We start from the raw sequence: 8,222 nt of genomic DNA, 5'->3' as shown, positions 1-8,222 counted from the left end.
GGCAACGTAAGGAATGATAAGAAAGGCAGAATGCACGGTTAAACTGTGCATTGCCTCCCAGACAATGTTGGAAATGGTTTATCAGTTCGAAAGATTTTTTTCTCTTTAAGAGGATGAAGTATTCCACGGGAAAAGGTGGTTGTTTTTTTCTTTTTTTTTTTTTTTTTTTCATCCGTTTTGGCTCCAAAATGAGGAATGTAGGAGCAGAAAATATCTTCTGTTACAGACTAAAGTAACCCCTGTTTTTATTCAACATTCTCAGCGTTCGGCTTCTGGAAACACGGGTATAACAAAGGAAAACACTGCATTAATTTTGGTTTTTAGTAAGGATAGCAGAGACCTGGCCACTGCTGGTGCTGCTATGCCCATGCCCAAGGATTTGGGCTCAGGAGAGCAACTTAGAGTAACTGAAACAGAGCACACAAAGCGCTTGCTGCAGAACTGGGATCGCCGTGCCTGAAGGACGGCTCTAATGCTTTCCAGGCTCAGGCACTCAGCGAGCTGCCGCTCTCCACCGAACATCTTTCTAACCTGCTTTGATTCCGGCAGCACTGGCAAGGTTGCTTCTAAAACATAGTTTGAGCAGAATATTTCCTTCCAATGTTTTTCCCCTTCTCACAGTTTTGAAATGGGAAGGACGGGTGTTTATTCGCAAAGCAGCGAAGAGTACTGTGGTGTTTCCCTGTTTCCTTTTTTTTTTTTTTTTTTTCCCTGTTTAGATGTTTGTGGCACAGATGTGAATTCAAATAATAATAATAACAGTGGCAAATGCTTCCAGTTCTGGTGGTGCTGTGTTTCCTGGAGGGACCTCTCCACGTTGCAACCTCCACATGCTGTTTGTTATCACGCCGTTTTCCTTCAAACTTCAGCATGCCGCATTCCATGGAATTTGCACAAAAAGTGTCTTTATTGTAAGCAAAATCTTGACAGCCAGGTATGTAACATCCTGCATCAATAACCGTGTTGGTGGAGCTGGCTTTTTCCTACCAGGGAAAACTGGAGGAGTTTTACAAAACATATCTGTGGAAGATCCTGACGGCTGTTTTACAGTGGAAGCAGGAAAAGAAGGAGAGTGTGTGTCAGAGAAGATGAGAGAATTCAATAGTTATTTGTTGTCTCTGCAATGGGACGAAGAATATATACCCATCCAGACAGACCTATATCCACATTCCTGCATTTATCTGCATTTCCTCTTGTGAGCACGAAGCTTCAACGTCTCCGTGGTCTATGAGCTTTGCATTAATGTGATAAGAGCGTTTCCTCTATCTAGGCATTCTTTACATTGAGCTTTGTGCATGAAATAAATGGTTATTTCAGAGGGGTATCTTGTGTCATGATAAAACTCATTTGCAAAGTACCTCAACCTGTTTTTCCAAACAGAACCAAATGCTCAGATGCTGAAAAAGCACAGCCACAGGAATCACTGCACTGCAGTGATCAGAGTACCTGGGACCTCAACCCTGATAAAAAAAATGGGTATTTCTTTATGACATTCTGCCTTGGAGAAAGCAGCAGTTAGATGATTCAAATATTATCCTTCATCTGATGTATAGCAAAATACTTTAAAGCACTGGATTATCTTCTAGGGAGAGATGCTATGAAAGTGCAAGCTGTTGCTGTTATACCTCTTTCTTAGAGGGGACAGGGAGAAGTCTTCTCCAATACAAGTATTTTTACACTAAAAATCATTTGTAATTCAAAAATAAAGAAATGCTCTCTAGCAGCACAACAAAACAGAACTCCTTCCAGCTTTCCCAGTAGAATACATATCCTTTTAACACAATTGAGTTAATCCTCATTTGTTTACCTTCTTGATTACTTTAACCAGCAAGGTATTGATTAAACACAGGAGTGCAGCTCACGCTAATTATCCGTAACCCCCCTGGAACCTGTTTCTTTTTAGTGAGGGAGGATTACAATAAACACACCTGTGCTATTTTACAAGCATCCATGTTGATATCCCCAGACCCAAAGCTCAGCCTTAGCTGACTCAGGACTCACATTGGTGTTACCCTTAACCCAGCAGGACCCGGTGGCTCTGCTGGTTTGTACTCAGTCAGGACCTGCTGCCTTATCTCCGAGCACACAAATCTTCCCATAGAAACTGATTTCTCCTTCTGCGTGCTGAGTTTAGGCTGATAGGTGCAGGATTTCAAAGCATACAAGCTAATGGTAATTTGGTGCAGCAGAATGGCTGGCGAGATACCATCTTGTACTCCTGCTGTTTAATTAAAAGCAGGTTTTTATTTGTCATACCTTTTAATTAAAGAGGAACAAGATATTCGCTCTTTTAAAGCATATGGTTGAGTTTATGAAATCTATATATTTTTTCTTCTTAGCTTGAGGTTCAAATGCACTGATTGTCTCTACCACAACTTTTATCAAAGGAAAGCTGAATCGCTTTCTTCTCTGCTTTCAAGGCAGAGAGAGCCAGGACCATGAAATCTCCTCCTGGACTCAAGCAGGAAAGCAGGAAAAAAGCCTTCCCTGCATTTGTGAGCTTCAGCTAGAAATAAGTAGCAAGGTAACAGAAATCCCAAAGAAAAGGGGAGGAAAAAAGGAGTCTGAATAAGCCAGGAATCATTTCCATCACTGTTTACTTGTGATCTTTGATTTATTTAAGCCATGAGAGAGAGTAGTTTAAAAAATACTTATTCTGCATTCATACGTTAGTGAAGAAGAAAAACAAAATTCCCTGAATACTTTTTCAATGCGGTTCTTTAGCTACTTTTTACTACTTTGAAAAGCTCAGTATTTCTATCAGTTAGGAGTCTGCTCTCACTCCTTAATATTTGTGCTAAACTCTCTCAGATGAGAGAGTACAGGATTCTTTAGATAACATTTGATTTTATGAACTCTTTCAGTAGACAAAAGCAATGCATTTTAACCTCAAAATAGCCACGGTTAAGGTTGCTATCCATTTCACCTGAACATTTCAAGAGAAAATTATTTTGATTGCATGCAAATCTTCCTCTGCTGTATTTAAGATACCTTGAGAGACTGTCATTTCTATTTTCTTTTTTTGTCAGCTAAACTTTGAAGTGCTTGCCAGCTCCTTCCACTGATTTAACTTCGCAGCTTTATGCAGCTGTGAACTTACTACTGATTTTAACATTATTAATTCAATTTAGCAGAAAGATACCAATCGCATATTACTTTCATTTTGTGAAGCAGTTCAGCTTCAGTGTTGGCTCAGGGTTGTGTGTTTTGCTGATGGTTTACCCCATCGAGAATAACTTGGCTATTGAAGAGCTGTGCTGGAATCAGTTCGTGGAGATGTAAGAGTCGGTAGAAGAGTTCGACATGGAGAAGGAAAACAATGTTATTAAAAGGTCTTGTTTGGGTTTTGTTTGGTTTGATGATTTTTTTCCCCCCTCTGGAAGTAGATCCGTCATTCTGCCAGGGCAGTGTGATATTTCTAAGCTTGAAATTTTTGTACTGTCATTACGCTGCAGAAATCCTAGCTGCAATGATAGAAGGAGAATTAGATGGTTCCTACTGGAAACTTGTTGATAACATGGAATGACTTTCATGGAAACTGTTAATTTAAGAGTGTTCTGTGCATTTCAGTAGCTGATGGGGAGATTTAGTAACTACCCAGTATAAAGGTGTCAATCCACCAAAATCCACCTTCTTTCTAAGGGTAGGCTCATCGTGCTGAAGCCAGTTTAGCTCAAGCACACATCATGTTAATTTAAGCATGCACTTCACCACTTCTCCTAGTCTGATGGAATGGAATTAAAGAGCAGGAGCCAGTCTGTGAAATCTGTGCAATGATTTCCACAAGCTGGGGAAGTCTACGTTGCTACACTTTATACTGCAAAGTCTTGTTGTGGTATCGCCCAAGAGTTGTAAATAAAGTGGTGATTTTGCTGGCTTGGTTTGCACCTCCACAGAAGGAGAAAAAGTGGGATAGGAGGAAATGAATGCACTGTGAGAAGTATCTCCTGTGATTTAGACAGCGTGAGGAGAGAGGTGCTCATAACAGGGAGTGAGCAGAGTGTTGTGTAAGGCAAAAACCTTGGGAACCACAGGGCTGAAATACAGGTATCCGAATAACGAGAGAATTTGATGTTTGTTGAAAACCAGGTCTCAGATTAGCTCACTGGCTAGGTCTACTGCTATAACATCCAATAATTGTGGCTACAGTTCATATAACTTTATTGTCCTCCAGAGAACTGTGTAAATGTTAGCTTGAGAAACCTCTCTTGCACGCTCAAGCAGGATGTGTGTGTGCATGCATGCCTGCACGCAGCTCAGTGCAGAGGCTATCAGGATCAGATTCCTCTCAGAGGAGCTTTGTGGCAATTTAGCAAATGTCCTTCTTTGAAAGTCCCAACTTCAGTCTCACTCTGTGACCTAGGAAATGGGTTTTTGATAAGCTTCATCTGTGAGTGTTGCTCGTTGCTGGAGGGGTGGGCGAGAGGAAAGCCTGCTGGGCACTGGAACGCTGGGAAAACACTTGTCATGAGGACGGGACCAGGCTCGTGGTCTCTTATGACCAGTGCTAATTGCTGACCTCTGTACCTGAAGCTTTTTATTTCCCACTTATCCGAGATAGGGAGGCATACACTCACACTTGTGTGCACTCCAAATAATTCAACCTGAGATTGCTGTTCCCATTCCTTTGCTCCATTGTGTACACCACAATGTCTGGGCTAAAATTTTCCATGTCTGCCCCAGGTTGATTATTTTTGGGAAGTGTTTTTGGGGATGTACAAGATCAGCAGATGCTCTGCCTGTAAGATTTGTGCCATGTCACCTCACCTCCCTGGGGGGCTGTACTACACCATGTTTCTGAATGCTTAGACACTGCAGCACTGAATAACATTTCAGGATCTTTCTGTATGCAAAAAAGGGCTTGGAAAGGGAACAGAAAGATGCACAAATATAACATCAGAAAGATAAACCACATGGGGTGTGGTTGAGTTGAGCAAGTGAAAATATAATCTGATTGCAGAAATAAATATCTATGCATACACTTGTCTATCTTCATTTTTCTGCTCGCTGAGCTGGAGAGACGGCGCTCACTGAAATTATCCTCTGCTTTTCCTGGAAACTCGAGATTTTAAGCCTCTGCCACGAGAGGGCAGTGTCTGCAGCTGATTTCCCTCTGCTCGAACATCTTCCAGGATGCAGGATTCGATTGCTATTGCAAAATTAAATCTGATTTTATTTCCCCGCGTGTGGCAAGAAGCTACCTTTGAGATTGGAATCATTTTGGCTCTGGTGTCTCTATTGGTGTCTCTAGAATCCAAGTTCTAATGTGCTTGGACTTAAGCAAATAGACTGGGAGTCATCTAAAATTAGACATGGTGATTGTAATTGCACTTTGTTCCCACAAAATGAGCTGTGGAGGCCTAGAAGACTCTTCCTGAAGATTAAGACATTCTCACAGCCCCTACAGCAATATTCTGGGTCCCTATGGATAGATTTATAGAAGATGCCTTGTTAGGAAGGGAGAGCAATGTGATGGTGACCAGCATCCCAAGTCTTTCTCCGTAGAAGTGACCTCAACCAGTTCATCTCCCAGTGGCAGTTTGAATTGGAAGAGGTCTTTAAAGAACATCTCTTGAACGTCTCTCATGCTATGGACAAGGACTTCCTTCACTGTCCATTCTGATTTTGACAGTTCCAATGAGGAGGCATCCATATATCTGGGCAACGCATTCCGGTGTCTCACCACCCTCATAGGGAAGAATTTCTTCCTTATATCCAATATAAATCTATCTCTTGCTGTTTAGAACTGTTGACTCTTGTCTTATTGCTACAGACAATCCTTTGGGTACTGTAAGGTGACAATGGGGTCTCCCCTAAGTCTTCTCCAAGCTAAACAAGCCCAGCTCCCTCAGCCTTTCTTCACAAGAGAGGCACACCGGTTTCCTGAGCAGCTTTGTGGCCCTTCTCTGGACCCATTCCAACAGCTCCATGTCTTTCTTGTGCTGGGGACTCCGGAGCTGAACACGGCACTGCAAGTGGGGTCTCACAAGAGTATAGTAGAGGGGGGAAATCACCTCCCTCAACCTGTTGGCCACTCTTTTTTTGATACAGTCCAGGATAGAATTGGCTTTCCGGCTGCAAGAACACATCACTAGTTCATGTCCAATTTCTCTTCCCCCAGAACTCCAAGTCCTTCTCTGTAGGACTGCTCTCAATCAATTCAACCCCCAGTCTGTATTGGTATTGGGTACTGCTCCAATGAAGGTATAAGAACTTGCACTTGGCCTTGTTGAATTTCATGTTGTATGGTAACTGTTGAGTCACAGCCAGAACCACTGACTGAGCACCTGGGGAAAGGACCCTGTCAGCCCTGAGAGCACAGGTGATGGCAATTCACCTGTGTGACTGGAATGGATGGGTCCTGGCTCTACCCTTCTTAAACCTCATTTAAGGGCTGACTGCCACCCAGAGAAGGATCTCTGGTTGGATATCCTTCCCTTGTGGAGTTTCTTTTGTGAGCCTCAGTCTTCAGAGAAGGGTGAGTGCTTTTCTTTTTTCTTTGTAGCACCTTTCTATTATACTTGTCTATTCCCTTGTCCACCTGATAATCCATCAAATTCACGTCTTAAATTTAGAGGTAAGAAAATACTGTGAAGGGCTATATCAAAGACCTTCTAGAACTCTAAGTAGATAAATATAGCAGCTCTTCCCTTGTTCATTTTTACAGTCATTCCTTGTGTAATAATGCTTCATTAGCCAAATGCAATTTGCTTTTGATGAAGTCTTGATAGCTGCCACCATGTCTGATGAAGACATGAATGTGATGAAGAGACAGTGATGTGAATAACATATCAGCTGTTGAACCAAGAAAGTGGTCCGTGGAATCAGGTAAGAAATGTGAACTGCTAGTACTAGGCCTGGCTGCCCAGGAAAAAAGGGCTTAAATTCTTTTCTCCTGGTTCCTCAAGCTGCTTCTCCTCAACAGCTGGTCTTACTTGGACTTAGATCCAAATGCAAGGACCTGAAAATCTTTATGAGGATAATGGAGGAATCACCAGCAGCTGTCATGTTGCATCAGCTCTGGCTGCCAAACCATCTGCAAATTTGTCTATGTTGTTAGTTAGCACTCTCAGGAGTAGGGATTTTCAGCACGAGTGGTACAGAAAAGCTTTATTATCCTTTATAACAGGGAGGTGGTGAAGAGAGCTCCTTTGTCAATTGCCTTGCACCTAAGGGACTACACAAATCCCCATATTAGAGGAAAAACAATGAGTTTATCTTACAAATGTGCTCAGCATCCAAGAAGGTATTGGAGTGAAGACACTGTGGTTGGTGTTTTGCTTAAGGCAGAGTTTAACACATCCATTCCCTGCAGTTCAGCCTCCTCCTAAACAAATCTAGCATGTTCTGTAATGTTGTTTGGATAGAGACAGTTACAGTCTAGAGTAACCTGCCTATCAGGACCATGTACTTCTTTATAACAGGTCTCTTGGTTATGAAACTTGTTGCTGCAAGTCTGTGCTGTAAAGAAAGAAAGGGGAAAAAAAACAAAAACAACCACAATTGTCCATTCACCTCTAGGTCAGTCCATTGAAGAAGTTGCCAGTGCCTTCTCAAAAGAATAGATCTTCCTTCAGAATGGAGAAGTAATTCTTTCCAGAGCTTCCAAGTTGATAAAGGAGAACAATATTGTATTGTTTCAGAAAGAATCACTCATTCAATTCGGGAGGAAGGAAAGTGTAACAAATTACTCACATTTTTCTTTCTAAGGACCTAGATGACCTGAAAAGACCAGGAAGGTGGAGCCTTATTCAACCTAGGGAGGTGATTGAGAGCTCTTTTGAAAGTCAATGCACTCCTTTGAGAAAAAGCTGATGGACTGAGGAGCCTCAGGTAGGCCTCCATCTTCATAAAGCTATCTTAAAATCTTGACCTACACGATGATCTATCCTGGTATGATTTTGTGTGTGTGTGTGTGTGTGTGTGTGCGTGCGCGAGAGATAAGATTTGTATCATTTATGGGAACACTGTAGTTGTTTATGGGAAGAAATTCCAGGGTCTAGAAGAAACTGAAAGGTAAAGAGTGAGTAGGAGAGGTGCTCCAGCCCTCTAATTTGCTTTTATTTGTTTTGGTTAAAGGGAAGTGACTTAAACAGTGATATATCAGAGACTATGATGCTTTCATCTGCTTAGCAATTGATTGTGTTCATATAGTTTAATAGGACTTCACCCAAGAACAGTCTTTTGACTGGTGTGTTATCAGTAACAACCTGTCAGAGTCC

The sequence above is a fragment of the Meleagris gallopavo genome, chromosome 7, assembly GCF_905368555.1.
Source record: "Meleagris gallopavo chromosome 7, MGAL_WU_HG_1.1, whole genome shotgun sequence".
Taxonomy (NCBI): domain Eukaryota; kingdom Metazoa; phylum Chordata; class Aves; order Galliformes; family Phasianidae; genus Meleagris; species Meleagris gallopavo.
Note: the sequence above shows the minus strand (reverse complement) of the source record.